General features: G+C 42.0%; 1 long non-coding RNA gene across 1 annotated transcript in view; it reads right to left on the bottom strand.

The window, feature by feature from the left end:
• The window catches only part of LOC149857553 (uncharacterized), a 135,787-nt gene that overhangs the window by 61,848 nt on the left and 56,371 nt on the right, over window positions 1–17,568 (bottom strand). Inside the window, exon 2 of the long non-coding RNA XR_016444064.1 lies at window positions 8,877–8,989. This is a non-coding gene — a long non-coding RNA (uncharacterized LOC149857553). The remainder of the gene's footprint in view (window positions 1–8,876; window positions 8,990–17,568) is intronic.

Raw genomic sequence — 17,568 nt, 5'->3', positions numbered from 1 at the left:
CTCAAATTCATTTGCTTTGTGGTTTAACAGTTCTGATGTGCCACCCCTTATGCTGCACCCCTGGTATAATTAAAGATGCTGGTGCTCCTTTCAAATCAAAGGGGAAGATACTTTTGCCTATTAGTTAGGCTGTCAGCAGGGAATCAAGACAGCTGGGTTTCATTCACTTGTTGGGTGACTTTGGGCAGATCACTTCATCTCTCTGTGCTGCTTCCCCTCCAACTCTTTGCCTGTGTTGTCTATTTAGATTGCAAACTTTGAGGCAGAGCCTCTCTCATTCAATATTTGTGCAGTGGCTAACACAATGCATCCCTTATCTCATTCAAGGCCTTCTGGAAACACCATGTAGTAATAATAGCTGGAATTTTTAAAGTATTTTTGTCTTTAGATCTATCGGTGTTCCACTGCTGAGATTGGGACATTTTACAGTTCAAGGAAAACCCAATGTGCTTGGAAGACATTTGGTATCTTGATATATCAGGTACGTTTCTCCCATAAAGAGCTTTAGAATTAATCGCATGCCAGAATGAAGATAATATACTGTTCAAGCCATTCTTTTTTGATTTTCTAACATTATTTAGAAGGATGTTTTAAAAATTTGAATGAAGGCAGACTTTTGCTGTATGTATAGGTAAATTCCCTTGAAGTAAAAGTGCCCATTAAACCATTACCAAACCTTTGAATCTATTTAATAAACTTTTAGCTAACGATTAATACAGATAAAGGTTGAGTTCGTTTGTTTTGCCTACCATAGGAGACAACATGACATCATAGCAGCATTGCTAACTCCAAGGGTTTAAAATAATGTTTCAGAACAAAATCTTGAGTTATGAAAAATTCTTTTGGAGCTACATTTTCCTTTTTTGCCATCTGGTTTTGGAGCCTTAAAAGTTAACACCTTTTCAAGATTTCCTCCAGAATCAAAGGCCACAAAGATTTTTTTTTTTTAAACTCCCAAAATCTGAACTTTGAGTAATCACCCGATTGCCAAATATCAAGATACTCAAAACACAATTACTCCAGTTGTAGGCATTAAAAAAAATAATAAGCCCCATTCCCAAAATCATGAGATTTAGTTTAAAAGCCAAGGATTTTAAAAGTATTATAAGTAAGTTTCTTTTAATTTGCCTTCTGATACTAAAGACTTTGGGGTTCATGATTTTCAGCTTCTCTGACACCACAGGTTTGGAAAGATACTTTTTATTAAATGAAAGCTGAGATTATCAGGAATTTCAGAATATAAAAATTGGTTATTTTAATTTTCCTGCAAATCACAAGAATTGACATCATTCTGACAGCCTGTGTTGTACTTTATTTTCTGGAATAAAACTGCAAGGCTTTTGTTCATTCTTTGGCTTGCTTAATTTTTCTAATGCCGATACTTTAATTTTAAGCAGATACAATCCCAAGTGCATAAGGGCTTCTTTTTGGCATCATATTCTGTACTTGAATAACCTTCTTATTGTTTGGGTCAAAGCACTGTTGGTAGCTGTCGCCGAGACAGCTGTGGGCTCCAGTCTGAAATAGGACTTCCTTTTACAGCCACAGTCTATTAATAATGATTCTTCCCTTACTGAGAAGTCAGAGAATTAAAATTTCCTCAATGTAGTATAGTGAGGGACAATGCTGGCAACAGATAAACCTGCTCATGGTCACCATGGAAGTGGATCAGAAGAGGGAAAGACTTTATCTTAACAACTTTGATTCAATCTGGTCTTTTAAATAGCTAACCTTTTCCTTTGTTTGCAAATGCTTCACAATTTATATATGAATGCAAAGTGAAATATACACAGCACAGACAGTCATAATAAATCACGGGGCTTTGCAGGATTATTGTTGAAATGATGAAAAAGAAGAAACCATTCTTTGCACCCACTGATATTTTCAGAGTCAAGCCCTACAGCCACTTACCTTTCAAGAGCAGTTCCTAGTCGCATTGACTTACACCTGGATTTTCAGAGGTGTTGACCACATCCTGAAGACAGTAAAAATTTGGGGGAGGGCTGGGCACCACCGCAAAAGTATTAATCTGCTTCTAAGTTCCTACATGTGGCTTATGGGACCTAATTTTAGGAACTGGGCATAAAGATACCATCTCAGGTAACTTCTTGAAGGTTATACAGGAAGTCTATTAGCAAAGCCAGAAACAGATGGTTTAGCTCTTACTCACATGTGCTAGCTAGAAAAGCACCCAGAGCATCCGAAGTCTGAAAGAGCACAAAGACTGATAAACTTGCACCCGAAGATATATAGAGTGAAGTTAGATGGGATGACATGGTAAAGCTTCCGCTCTTACAGTCCTTGTCATATTCATCCAGTGTCTAAAATCTCTCTGGTCTCCTGGGCTATTGACCCAATACCCTTGACTCTCAAGAATGATGAAAAGGACCATTTGTTAGTAGCAAATCAGATCGAACAAGCTTGAGTTTGGAACCTCACATGGATACATGCTTCTTTTTGTAGATACATTACATGGCCAACCTGTTCTTCAGTTTGCCTCTGTTGTCTATATTTAGTAGCTTGACATCCTATTATGACCAGCTCAAGCAAGAAGTTTATTCTATGGATTCTGTCTTTATTTGACAGTTAAATGTTATGAGCACCTAGGGGAATCTCTTCATGAGTACATATGTCCAGTCTGTGGTCTGCGAACCCATCTGCAGTGCCACAAACTGCATTCGCCTTCCATGCACATGTTTGCCACGCTGCTAATTAGCAGCGCAGTGGGGTTTTTTGAAACTGGGAGATCCTGGTGTCAAAAAAACCTGCACCAAATAAAAACAGAGTGGTGCATATGGCTGCAGTATGTGCCATCTGAAACCGGAGCTGCTACAGTTTTACACTAGTGGACTGCATTGAAATCAGTGCTGTTATATAACATGAACTAACATAGTTCATTAGTAAACCAGACACCATTCAAATTGTTCAGTGAATATACAGCATTGTAACTAAGATGAAAGCAAACTTTCTTGCCCAACAGAGATTTCCTTAAATTTCCTGAACTCCCTTTTAAAGGAACAATTTTTGAACAAAAATAGGGATTGCATGTGTCATATCTCTTTATTCCATAGGTATTTAGTTCTATAGAGAGAGAATTTTCCTGCCTGCTCGAAAACAGTGATTCTTCTTTTTCTCTTTTAAATTACAACCCGTTAAACAGGGGAAGGGAAGAAATCTTTTTTTTTTTTTTTTTTTTTTTTGCTTCTTCACCCTTCTCTTTTGAAATTTCAAGTTTTTGATCAATGTTCAAAATAATAATTATTTATTTTACTGTGAGCTTCTTGAACTTTGTATCTTCAGATATCTGGAATTTTCTTCTCCAGCATATCCATTTCTTTGCAGTGAAAGCAAGATGTTGTCACAGAGGGCTAATGCAACAGCATTTCCAGATGCTAAACTGGAAAAAGGACTGTTTCAGAAAAGCAACAGGACTGAAATGTACTGGGACTATGGCGGAAATAACAAAGCCCCTAGTTACAATGTACACGTCCAACAATGTAAGCCTGTAGAAAAGATTCAGCCAAAATTCTCAGTAGATAGACCAAGGAATGGTTTGGCTCATATTGCTCCAAACCTCTGCTTCAATCTTTGGACTTCCTGTTACCATCTCAGTCTATATCAAGAATATCCAGGTCATTGGGATCCTGAATATCAGGGTCTAGAACTCTAGCACCTGAATCCTCCATGTTTATTTCTGTCAGTATACAAATGAAAAGACACTCAAGAGTGACCTTAACTGGCTGCTAAACGTTTTTCTTTCAAGGCCTTTTGCTTGTTTATACTGTATTTTACTCCTCTTGAACAGGACAGAAATCTCACTACAGCTGGTATGTATACATTTTAAACACACTTGTAAAAAGGCAGAGAAATGACTTCACCTAGAACAGTTACATCACACACACAAAACCATAACAATTTGCAAAAATGGCAATAGGAATTCAATCCATGATTGAGGCTTGTAGGAGCTCTCGCAAGAAATAACATTAATACTTCTGTATCAAAGGAAAAATGTACTAGAACCACAGTCATCGTGTCTTGACAGTAACTGCACTCCCATGTTCATAAGAAGAACCCAGCTTATCCATAGGTTTCTTCAGTTTGAACAACTTGGCTAAATGAGACACAGCTAAACAAAAACCATCCACCAATTTCTGAAAGGCATAAACTTCAAGGTGAGAAGGAAATTGTTTTATATCAACCACTAAAGAATGGCAAGATGAAAGAGACAGGACCAGTAACAACAATCCATGTACAATCATGCAGGGGCCATAATGCCCACATCGCTTCATAAGAAGGTACCATCAGGACTATTGCAATACGGAGATGGTGTAAGAAGTTTGGGGTGCATTGAAATACTGGGTTTGAATTGTTGATACTGGAAGTTCTAACATGAAAAGAACCTAAGACCTATGGAAGGCTTACATAATATTCTTCAAATTGTTCTTCGTTCTTCACCAAAGAGATCCCCCTCTTGCAGAAAAAACAATGAACAGTGAAAGAAGGGATGGAGGATGAAGTGTAGAATGACAGCCCCCCAGTGACTCATCTCCTGAGCAGCCCTGGTAGATGGCCCTGGGAGTTGTTCCTTCTTCATTAAAGCTAAGAGCCAATGCTGAACTTTGGGAAAGAGGTTGAAATTATAGAGATAACTAGTAATCTCCAGTATAAACATTTCACATCTGCTGGACTCCAGTATTTAGCATCCCATTTTTTGGAGAAGGCTAAATGGCACAAGTATGGGGGAGGAGAAGCATAAAGGGAGAAGTAAAGCATTGTTTCTACAGCTGAAAATTCAGGGAATAGTACATTCGAAGTTACAAAGACACTCGAATGATAGAACAAGAAAAATGAGAACAAACTAACATGAGGAGGCAGAAGGAGGAGGGATAGACATCAGAACTTGTTGGAAAGTGGGTTTTCATCTTACAAAAAAGTTTAAAGATTTGAATATATTTTCATCCCGAGGCTGATGAAAAGCCAGTATTGTAAAATTTGTCGCTAAACAGTTCCATGGATTATAAGTGCCAGATCAGTCAAATTGTTACATTTTGATTATTGAAAACATTTTCAACATACTTATATGGCTCAAAACTCAGAAATTTCAAAGTAATTCAAAGCAAAAAGCCTTTGTTCTGAAAATATCAAAATAGAGAAGTTCACATTTAATTTTTTTAACAGGGTTTTGACAAAAATCAATAGGATTTCACAAAATAATGGTTTCATTGGAATGACATGTTGATGGAAAACTGTTCTGGCAAATATTATCCAGCCAGCTTTACTAGCTATGCTCAGACATTTCTTCCCAGAATTTCAATTTGGATTTGGCAGGGAAAGGAGTATGAAGTAAGAGAGATTCTTTTCAATACCATAGCTAATGATGTAGAACTTGATCTAAGGGCTCTTTACTGTTAACACCATCTTCCTGCCCACGAGATGTTAATTTGAGGTCTGCTCCATTTGATCTATTGGTTACCTATGTGGAAATTCATTTGAATTTGCCTGTTTGAGAATGGTGCATATGAACGAAGTACTGCTGCTGATCTGAAGTCAGGTTGCATTTGCATGCACAACAGAACTGGCTCCCAATTTTTTTTCCACCACAAATATTCCTTAAAAAGTACCAATCTGGAGCTGACAGGAGGGGTGTCCATATTGGAACAGGGCCAACAACTCAGAAGTTCAGTGAAGCGTTAGCTTAACAGCATCGTATCTGTATTTCTCCCATTTAGAAACACTGAAAGACTATCTCCATGTGTGAGAGTTCCAGGCTTCTCAGGCTTTTCCAGGTTATAACTGGACTCAAAACACGTTTTACACTGTGTGCCAGAGTTTTCATTCAACCATGACATGCAACCTCATTTATTTCTCATTTTTTTAAAAACCTTCTCCTCTTATACAAAATTAACTTTTCAAGGACTATCGTGGAGATGCCTACTAAATGACTTACAGACTGTGCTGTGCTGATCATCTGGGGATCTATCTGAGGTCTAATTTAAACCCAAGCAATCTCTTCCTCAACTGAGCCAAAAGAGTGGTTAGTAAAAGAGATTTAAGGGAAACAGTGCAGAGGTCAAGTTCTGGCTGCAACCTCAAGCCTCTCCTGGGAGAGGACATTTATGGAGCAACAGGATCCACAACGGATGCCTGCCTGCTGATGAACTGGCACAGGATATGGCAGCAGAGCCAAGGGTTGCCCCAGCTGTGAGTGGTACCTGCCTATCAGGATAGGGAACTAAAGGCAGCTGGATGTGATGCTGTCCACATGGCTCCCTGATGCATATTGGCTGGCTAGGAACAATGTCATGCATTAACCACACCAGCCTGATGAGCTGAACAGCCTTGGGACAAGGTTAGAATGAATTGTCACTGGGATATGACCACCACACCTGGTTAATCTGGTCCTAGACCTAGAAGATGTTTTGTACTGGCTCCTCTTTTCTGACCAGCTGTTCTGTTCAACGTAGCACAATTAGGTCTGATGATATTGTGTTTCTGTACTGGCTTCTCCTGGCTGCCTCATCATGCTCAAGATCCATTTTGACAGAATAGCACATTGATTGAATTTAGCTCTTAATAAAAAGCAGTTTTTCATTACACAGATCGAAGCTCAGATTTGGTGTAAACAGAGCATATTGCAATCTGTGGAACCACATCTACACCAAGTCTTAATTTGGCCCATGTACTTCTTTGCCAAAAACAACATTTGGCAAACACAAATTTCCAATCATTTTCTGTGTCAGACAGACAGTGTGTGTGCAGTGCATGAGCCACATAATAGTGTGCTTGATTTATGGTTGGTTTAGAGAAAAGATCTATTCACCTAAAAATCTGCAGCACAATCCGGTTTTGTTTCTCCTTTCCCTCCCTAGTATTTTAGTTGGGAATAAGGCAAGGGTTTATCATACTCCCCATGCCTTGGGTGCTAAAATATAATTGATGATGCAATACTTGGCCTAGTCTCAGGTACTTCTTTTCAGTCCATTAGCTTGGGAATCAAGCATCCCGACTGAAACGTCTAAAGTATCTGCTGGATCATGTTACCTGCTTATCTTTGAGAACTTAAGGAGAATCGTCAAACCATGTGTCTTTTCATTGCAGCTTATCCATAGTTCATTTACTTAAGAAACAGGGTGTCTCAGAAGGCGGGTTACACAGATCACCCATTGCTCTGTGTTTGAGCAAACTGTCCTTCCAGCAACTGAAATCTCAGCTAGAGCCAGGTTGATGATCTATGTGCAGTCACTGTTTGTGGGGTGGAGGGGCCGGATTCTAATCAGGATAGGCTGCTATGCTTCAGCTCACCACACAAGGGCTTAAAAAAACTATAACAAGCGCTGGGATGTTACCAGGAAAAAGCCACAGCGGCAATAAAATTAATTTCCTCGTCTAATATATACAAGACTTTCTCCAAGAGAATTATGACCCAAGCTGATCAAAGTCTGTAAGTGGTACTTATGCTATCAGTTTCACCCCCTTAATGCCCTCCTGTCAAAACAAAATCCCTTCGAAAGGCTTTGAGGAAAATCACATGAGCATAATGGCTTTCAAAAAAATGGCTCTAAGTACTTGGTAACATATACAGAGAGAACTATTAGATCGGCTGGTGTAATTGTACTTATATTTGAATGTAAACATTCTTATATTAGCAAGTTACTTCTTACCCACAGAACAGAGCTCTGCAGACTGGGCTGCAAAAGCTTGGGCTGTTGGGGGAAAGGGAGAGGATGGGCTGCCAGCGATGGGAACTTTGTCCTATGTAGGATGGTAACTTCAGGCAAAATTAGATAAAAGAAGGGGAAGAAGGATGAGGCTTATTAAAGAGCCATTTTTAAATATATACAGACTGAAATTTAGCCCTGGTACAATTCCATTGACTTACACCAGGAAGGAATTTGACACACTGAACTATCTGATTCTTTTTTCTTTATCTGTTGTAAAGTGTTTGTTTGAACATGTTCTTAGTGAATTTAGCACTGCCCTGACAGCCCTGGGAACCAACGTCCTCTGTTTATCCCCAGAATAGATGCAGTGGGCAGAGCTATCTTCCAGGAGTAAAAGTTCATTCTTCCTGGTCCGTGCAGGACTTGGCTCTATCTGCTGGGGCTGGCAATGATCTGTGATAATGTGACTGACATTCTCAGAAGTGGCCACTGATGTTGGAGCACCTAGTTTTAGAAATCTCACGTCTGATGTTCAGTGCTGCCAAGGTGGCTACCATTCAAACTGAAGTCAATGGGAGCTACGCAGGCTCAGCTTTTCCGAGAAAAATCAAAGTTTGTTTCTCTGGGACATCTATAATACTGGATTCACACCTCTCCCCCCTTCCCTCCCACACAGTGGCTATTTTTGAAAATTTGCTTCTCAGGCAATTCAGACTTTTATGATGCAGACACCAGTCCCCTCGGAAACACAGGGAGACAGGCATAAATGTTCCACAGTGAACATTTTGGTATAGGGGCCTTGTATCCTCCAGTGTGTCAGAGGGTCATTACCAAACCACAGCTCTATACCGTTTCATCTCCTGCATGATCATGTCACTATCCAATCCCCAACTAGTCTCACAACAAGTACTGCAAAATTCAAGTTCTTATAAGTAAATACTGATACAGACCATTATGTCCCGTAATGTCTGCATCCAGGGTAGAAGAGGACAACCTGGTTCAGAAGACATTGGAACCAGAGTGGATGCCAAACTAGGACCGTGTTGAGATTAAAATAAATTAGCTGCATTTTTTTAAGTAAAAAGCCAAACTAAATCCTCTGTCTCTCTGAACTTTGATGCGCTTTAGACTTTTCAAGGGATAATATATCAATTTAGACTTCTTAGCTTGTGATCCTTGCTTTGTGCAGGTGCAACAATGATACAGCTTACTAACCTGTGCAGGTAATATTGGCTGGAGTCTTGGCCAAAAGCTCAGGTGAGGCAGCCCGAGGTAGAACCAGGCTTGTATTGGTACCAGGTACAAGGCAGACATATGTTTCTTCTCCCCTGGAGCAAGGAAAAAACCAAAGATCAGACAGAATTGGATTCTCCAAGCCACAGTCTGGTTCCTGGCGTCCTCCTGAGCAGAGTTACAAGCTGCCTTTTGAAGTCTGCCACTAAACTTCAGCTTAGCTGTTATTCAGGTGGAGAAATTTCCAGTTGGTATCTAGTGTCTAGATTACAATCTGCCCCTTTTTTAATATTGTGTAGTTTTGTATTGATAAATATTAGACTCAGCCTATGAAAAGAGCCCTTTTTAGTGGAAAAACCCTCCCTTCCCCCCATCAAAAAAAGCAAAAAAAAATTGTGAGATCAATTTGAGGCTACCTGAAGTGACACCTTTTCAGTTTTGTGTGTCGTGTGGAAGCACCACCTCAAGTCAGCAACTGCCTCAGCTCCTCCTCATTCAGAAGAACTCCAATCTTCCAGCCCGGTTTGGCTGCTGTAGTGATTTGACAGTCTGGCTAGGACAGTGGTACTCAACCTCCAGCCCATAGGCCAGATTTAGACTGCAAAACTATGTCATCCATCCTGTGGGTGTCCTCACAGGTCTGGAAATTCAGTGGCAGTGATAATTGCCCCTCCCTCCCCTGCTGCCAAATTTCTGGACCTGTCAGAAACCCTGTAGGCTGGATAAGCATCACTGGGTTAAGACACTAAAGGGAAGTCCACCCCATCTGGGCCACTGACTCCAAACAAACACTAAAGGACCTACCCACCATAGTTTCAAGCTGGACGCTGCTACCCTTTCAAAAGGGCTGTTTTCAGTCCTTTCTGGAGGCCTTGCTTTGAAACAGCAACTGCAAGATTTCCTCCTTGTCATCTCCCTTTTCTTCCTTTGGGTTCTTATGTCTTACATCCACCCTAGAAGGCCTGACTTAGCATGTCCCCTGTCTACCATTTGACTTTAATCCTCATCTCCACCTGGAAAAGAAAGCTAAGTGTGACAGGTGGGACTACATCCATCGCACCTTAAAGAGTCAGTCCCTTGTGATAGGGTGGGGGAGGCAGAAAACAAGAAAGACCTGAACAGTTTAAAAAGAAAGTTTGATGGAAATAAAAAATTGTTTATATTCCTTTTTTTCAGTGGAAACAATATTATTTTCTGACCAGCTCCACTTCCCATAAGGATCTAAATTTCCCTAAAATCAATAAGCTGATCTTCCTGATCTTTCCAGTGCCTTCAATGGCCTTTGGATCAGACTCATAATACAGATTTACAACATCTCATGTCGGGATTTCCCCATCAGCCCCTCTTGCCTGTACTTACTGTCTTGCTCTCATATTTGAGGAAATTCCTTTAGTTGTGATAACCATGTCTGTAGCTCATATTTTCTCTGTCCTGTTGACAGTTTTAAACCAACAGATTTATGAACTTTGAAGTAATAGAAATATTTAAGATGTTCCTTCTCTTTTTCTTATCTAGAACAGGCTGGGATTATTATTTTGCTAGACACAGAACTTGTAAAAGCAAGAAAGTAAGTTTGCCTTTCTATCCTCTTTCAGGAAAGGAAAACCAATTTGTTTAATAAACAGTTTTGTAGCCTTGGGTTATTAATATCTCACATTTTTATTACATCTTTCCTCTTAAAATGATCCCAAATAATTTCACGACCTTTTGCCACTGCAAAGATTTATGAAATGTAGAATATAGGACCTTGATAAACAGTACATAGGAACAACATTGAACTTTTTGGACAGAAAGTGAAGCCAGTATCCAAATAAAATTTCTGAAGGAACTGAGGCAGACAGAATGAGATTACTCTTACTGGTATTTAGCCAGAAATCAGGGCTGATTTAGCATCAGAACTAGCATGATGACAACAGATGATCAAGATTTCATTGAAACATCAAATGATAAAGACTGCGCCTCCAGTAGTATAGAACTGTATCAATTCTATTAGACCCAGAAAGAAGAGTGCTGTTTTTAGGCTCTCATTTCCTACAGTACTATGAGCTTTCCTTGATGGCATCCTCTGTCCTGCTTAGCATTACAAGCAACTGACCTGATCACAGCATGGTTATATATTTAGAGATTGGAAGAATTAGGGAAAGGCAAGTTAGTTTGCTAAAAAAATAAGAGCAGATGTAGACTGTTAACCAAATTATTTAAAAGCTGTTTTCCCCAGAAGTCCAGTTCTGGGCCCTCACCTAGCCCTTCTGCCCTGCATGCTTCTCAGACACAAGTCCTAACCCATCCACCAGTAAAGCCACCTCACATTGGCAATGTGGGGCAGGTATTCAAAGGAATGGAGAGGGATGTCCTGGGAGGATGGCAGATGTGCTCTGCCAGTTTACAATTGGAGCATGGACCCTTAGGGATCCAGAACCAGCCATTGTGACACTAGTTCTTAGGAGGCAGAAAATAAGAATGGCCCGATTTTTTGGGCATTAGTGTGGAACACAGGAGAAGCTGGGTCAACGGCTTGTTTTATCACAGATGTTTTGGGCACCCTGAGACAAAGTATATAGGGACAGATACTCCTATGCTTTTCCTGCTTAATGGAATTTTCCAAAGCACCTGACATGGCAGACGGCAGCCTAATGAGGTTAAAGTAGGTCTGCACCATGTCTTCAGCACCCTTGGGCATGCCTCTCTTACCTGCTCCCACTCAACCTTGACAAGTCTTGAAATGAAGTTGTGAAAATGCTCTGGGAATGCTTTTGACACCTCTCTCTCTAGTATACTTGTGAGTGATCACTGGGTCTTTTTCAGTGTGGCTTTACTGTCTCATTTCCATGTTTTAGTGGATGCGGGTGAGTGTACCATGCCTGAGAGAAGGTGCCTCCAGTAGTGCAAACATATCATTAGACATTCTTGATAATCCTACTAGATGGTCATCTGCATCTTAGGACCCTAAGTGGTTGGGGAGTCTAGCTTTTAGTCTCTCCAGTCCTGTTCTCTGAAGAGGGAAGGCAAGCACTTCTCCATTGCTCAGGTTAAAAAAAACTCATCAGACTTTGTGAGGTACTCAAACACTGTGCTAATGGAGCAGGTCTAATGACACTGAAGACCACCTGACTACTCTAACTTAGCTTGCTCACTAGGCCTCAGTTGTGCTGCAGCCCACCAAGCAGTCAGGGATCCCAGAGAGTGTATTTCATTTTGGAAATGCCACATTTAGTGTTTCTGCTGTAGGTGTGACTTCACTCTTCTATGGTGCAGTTTCCTGATCTGGGGTAATGATACTGCTCTCCCAAGTAAGAGGTAGGTACTCTTATTATTACAATCCTATTTCACCTTCATATAAAGCCTTCAATCTGAAGATGTCAAACTGATTTACAAACCATTCATTTTCCACAAGGGATCATCACCCTTGTTTTATCAGGTGGGAAACTGAGGTGCAAAGAGGTGTTGTCACTTGCCTACAGATGCATTGCAAATCAGTTAGCAGATAAAGGAAGAGGACCCAGAAATTGTGGACCTTAATCTTGCTGTTTAGTCATTTCATGCCATTCTTCTTCATTAAAAATAAAGCTGTCAGTAGAATGCAGCCCAGCAAGTTAGAAGTAATTATATTTTCCCTCTCTAATATTCCCTACAACTAAATGAGTCATGGTGGATAGGATGTCTTACTGAGTAAACTAACAGTTGCCCTGAGCTCACTAAGGCATGATTTGCTTTTCAAGACCATGGGCCTGTGTACCATAAAGCCACGAACCTATGTACCATAAAGTCTCCCTTCTTTGTGTGTTAATGCAGAGAGGATTTCTCTAGTCCTCTTCACACACTCTTTCCAGAGCCCTTGATTACATGTGATGGGGGTGGAGGGAAGAGATCCTTTCCTACAGAAATTAATTATGTCTCTGTATACAATCTGACTGCTGGCATGAAGAACATCAAAAAGAGGCCCCCAATCCCACTCCTTAACCTTAACCCTAAACCATTCACTTGTAACGTGGCAATTCATCCTCAGTCAAGCTCTTAGTGCTCTTTGGTTCCACCTACATGTGGCCCTGGACCTTAACCTTTGCATTAATTTAGACTTTCCTGAATCCCACAAGTGATGTGCTCTAAATTGTAATTGCAGGAGTAGCAGCAACACTGCAGCTTAATAATTTAATCATCTTTTGTATATGCAGAATGTGTGTGTACGTGTCCGTGCACATCTAAGCACTTGTTATTAAATTAATTATGCCTCACAAAAGACAGCTAACTATCAAAGCTGGCAGAACAATTCATTGCAAATGTATGTTACGTAATAAGTTCTAGTGCATACCCATCACTAAACACCCATAATAAAAATAACTGGAAAAAACATCAGATCCAATTCACCTGTACTGAATGTACACTGCACCATTAGCTGTAATGCCAGTAGTTCGGGATGCACAGAAGGCACTGAATGAGTCAACTGAATGCAAAGCAATCAAAAATCCAAACAGAATAAAAATTGCTACCATTCAAGGTTTCTCATTTGACCAGACAAGATAAATGTTTTGTTCTTTCGATGTTGCACCCTGCCTCTTCCAGAAGGCTTCTAGGTGCCTAATGCAGGCCAATCCTTACACAGAACTATTAGGTATTGTTTTACAGAGATATGTAATGGAAAATGTTACCAGCTTTGGACTGGCGTATACACACTAAGAGTTAAAACATTGTTCCTGCTCACAGCTAGTGTAAACAGGCTGTATGCACTGGTGCCCTGCAGATGTTAAGGAGTTGCCTTGTGGCACTTAGTACAGTCTCAGGGCTGTATTCGTCCCAGCAGCTGCTGCTCTCCCCCTTCACCAAGAAGGATTCAATCAGTGTGCATGCAGTCACAGAAATCAGAAGCATATCTCTCCTCTCTGTTTAATCCACTGCCACCCGAGAGTCCCAGCTGTATTTTTTGCCATGATGGGGATGAAGATTCTTTGCATGAGCTCGGAAACCTACCTTCCTCTCAAGCAGTGCAACCACACTGGTTCCTCTATGCTCAAGTCCTTCAGTGACAATGGGGAACCAGCTCTGCCTTTCCAGTATATGACCTACTACTGAAAACTCCACATGTTCTCCTGGGGATAACCAGATGGTAGTCATATCCCCATAGTCACTCATCTCCTCCAATCACCTTAATCACTGTTTTCCTTCCCATGCCAGCCTATCTGAAATTGTGGCCTCCCATGCACACAATTTGCCTGAAACCTGCCTAACTTTGGAGCCTGCCCTCCTCAGCTGTCACCCCATGGCAATTGGTAGGAATATACAAATCTAATAAATTGTGTTCAAGTGAGCACCAGCAGCCAACACGATAAAAAAAGGATTAGTTTAGTATTGGGACATTAGGCCTCAATTTTTTTTCTAGCCCTTCCTTGTTCATGTCCTTGTGTGACCAGGTATTTAGCAGAATTCACAGATTCACTGGAGTCTGACAGAGCCACATTGTGGGTGCTTCTGCTATGGCCTTGCACTTGTGGCTTCTGGGCTGTCAACCAGATACCTCAGTACCTGTGCCACCCCAGCCCCCTTTCCTGGTCATTAAGGAAGGAAAGCTGCTACTATCTGAAGGAAGTTCAGTGGCCACCCTGAACGAAGTAACTTGGCTCTTGTGATCTGTTTCCAAAATGGAAACTTACTAATATCACAACATCTACCACCACTGTAGACACCATTGGCTCTATTTGATAGCAAATAGCGGCCAAGTATTGACTAATCCAGTGGCACCCAACCTCCTGCCCCTGTGGGCCAAAGGAGTGGTGCAGGGTCAGTCTATGGACTGGATCCCATACAGGCTTGGCATGTGGGGTTAGTCCAATGGGCCTGATCCTGCTCTGGCCTGATGTGGCACACAGGGCTACATTATCTGGCTTGTGGGGATCTCCAAAGGTCTGGAAATTAACACTGCCACTGCTCCCCACTGCTCCCAAATTTCTGGACCCTTTGGGAATCCCACAGGTCAGATGATATGGCTCTGTGGTCTGGATCTGGCTGACAGGCTGGGGTTCAGCACTAGTCCTATGCAAAGCGACTAGTATTTGCTTCAAATTCGGATTTGGCCAATTCGGGAGACAGTGATTCGATTTGGTGATTCAAATCACTGTCCCAATTTGATTTGGCTGAATTTGGTTTGGAGATTCAGCTGCTGCCAAATTTCCGAATCAGCCAGGCCAGGCCCACCCCTTTCCACTCTCCCAGCCTGGCAATGGCTGCCTTGAGTGCCCCAGCTCTGGCACTTGGGGAAAAAAAAGCCTCAGTGCTCACTGGGTGCTGCCAGGCAGGGGGCAATCCCCGCTGCCCCCCACTGCCCCCCACTGCATAGGCAGAGCCTCCCGACCCCCTCTCACTTCCCCAGCCCCCCCAGTGGGTGATCTGCCTGGGCCAACTCCTGCCCTTTAAAACAAAAACAAAAAACAAGAAAACCCCCACTCACCACTCCTGCTGGCAGGGTATGGTCCCCACTGCCCCGCGCCATATGGGGTCTCTGCATGAGCCCCCAAGTCCCCGAGGCCACTGCAGGAGTGGTGAGTCCTGGGGCTTTTCTCAGCTTTTTTTTCCTTAAAGAGCCAGAGCTGGCCTGGGTGAGGCACCTGTGTAGAGGGTGGTTTGGGGGGGCTCATGGCAGAGCCCCCCCATGGCAGTGGAGGGCAGCAGGGATCACATTCCCCCAACCTGGCAGCAGCCAGTGAGGACCAGGGCTTTTCTTTAAAGTACCAGGATCAGGGGGCGGGCAGGTAACCATGGGGGGGCTGGGGGAGCGAGCAGGCGAGGGGGGGCTGGGGGAGCAGAGAGGGTTGAGGTGGCTGGCAGGGGTCTCCCCACGGTCCCCTCCCCCAGCCCCCCCTTCCCCACCCCTAGTACTTATCAGCTCAGAGTGGGCTGCAGCTCCCTGCTGCAGCCACCGGGGACTGCCCAAATCATCAAAGCTCTCTGAATCTTTTCCAAAGATTTGGAGAGCTTTGAATCGATTTGGACCTTTAAATTGGTCCCCTGATTTGATTTGGATTTGAAGATTTGGCCACCGAATCAGGCCGAATCTCCTCCAAATCAAATCATCACCAAAGCTTCACACAGCCCTGTTGAGTACCCCTGAACTACTCCATGGAGTCTAATGTCTCCCATCTCTCTAAATATAGTCTACCTCCAACACAAAGTATGTGAGCAGTAGGAACTGTACACTGACAATTTATCAATTTATCAGCTTTTATCAGTTGTGTAGCTTTAAAAAAACAGCCTCCACGACTATAAATCCAGAACCTTTCATCAGCACTTACTTACCCTCACAAAACACTGAGTTACTTATCTGAACTATCACATGCATTTGCAACTGAGCTACAGGCTTTGCAACGCCATTCATCCATTGCTATAGGATATGCAAGTATACTTCTGGATATAACTGTAACTCCAGAATGCAGAAAAGGAGGAGAAGAAGGGATGCTGGGAAAAGCTAATCATATTTTCTTGAACTTCCAAACATTTAGGCTGGAACCTAAGGGAGTCATGGGATCCAAATCTCACTGGATTTCACTCAGAGTCCCCTTTGATAACCCCAGATTTGATTCTTAGTTTGGTCCAAGGTACTGGGTGGCCAAGATTTTCCAGACCAGTTCTCATGACCTTGGAAATCAGCACTCTAAAGGTGAGCCTCATCTATGGATACTTGCTTTTCCTTATTCCCTGATATTCGTGGTTGGTTAAACTCAGCTTTTCTTCTATAAGACTCTGCTAGGGAATTCCAACTCTCCTCCAATCCAGCCCAGAGCATCCTCTCATCCATTAAGACTAAGTGACATCAGATTCAATGCTCTGTATAATGCTGTCATTTCAAATACACAAATCTGCAAGACCTCAGTACTGTAAGCACAAAGCCTGGCTGTTAAAACTCCATTGAAAGAACAATGTAGTAGCTCACAGCTTCTTTGTTTCATTTACATGAAACACCTGCATCTTTGTAAGTAGAAGCAAACTCCAGGGTGCTCTCCATCTATCTCTGGGATTATTAGATATAGCCTTGGGTTTGTATGTATATATAGTGTGTGTATATAATCTGAGCCTCAGATTGTATGCATGAGAGACCCTCACTGCAAGAGGTACTCCCATCACCACTAGGACAGGGTTTTAAATACTCTGTTTTATCACACTACTGGTGACCTCTCACCCTGTATCAGGCCAGCTAAGGCTGGATCATGTCTTAGCTAATCACTGCTGCTGGAGACTGGAGACTTAAAGGCCTGTCTCTACCATGGGAAGCCAGGATTTCACTTTCTCTGCCTGTTTTTTATCCCTTTCTTTGATCACTCAGTCGCTCATCTCTCCCTTTCCACTTCCTTGTTTCTATATCTGTTTGTTCTTCCCACCTTCCCTTGTCCCTCTTTCCTCTCTCTTTATTTTATATATTTATTCATCTGCTCTGTCTTTTATCTGCTTCTATCAAGCCCCTTTAACTTCCTCTGTCTTTCTTCCTATCCTATCCTGTCCAATCCTATCCCCTCTTCACACAGTGGCCTATGAGAAGATGCATTGAACAGATTGGTTGGAATCTGTACCATTTTCTTCTTTCATGTGTGGTCCCCTACCTGGGAAGAGCAGGGAGCTTTTGTATCTCTTTCTTGGTCACTTTTTACTGATAACAATAACATTGTAGGGAAGTCTCCTGCTAGAGAGATCA

This window comes from Crocodylus siamensis, chromosome 9, assembly GCF_052110815.1.
Source record: "Crocodylus siamensis isolate JL-2025a chromosome 9, ASM5211081v1, whole genome shotgun sequence".
In the NCBI taxonomy this organism is placed as follows: Eukaryota; Metazoa; Chordata; order Crocodylia; family Crocodylidae; genus Crocodylus; species Crocodylus siamensis.
Note: the sequence above shows the minus strand (reverse complement) of the source record. Positions and strands in the feature narration are given on the sequence as shown.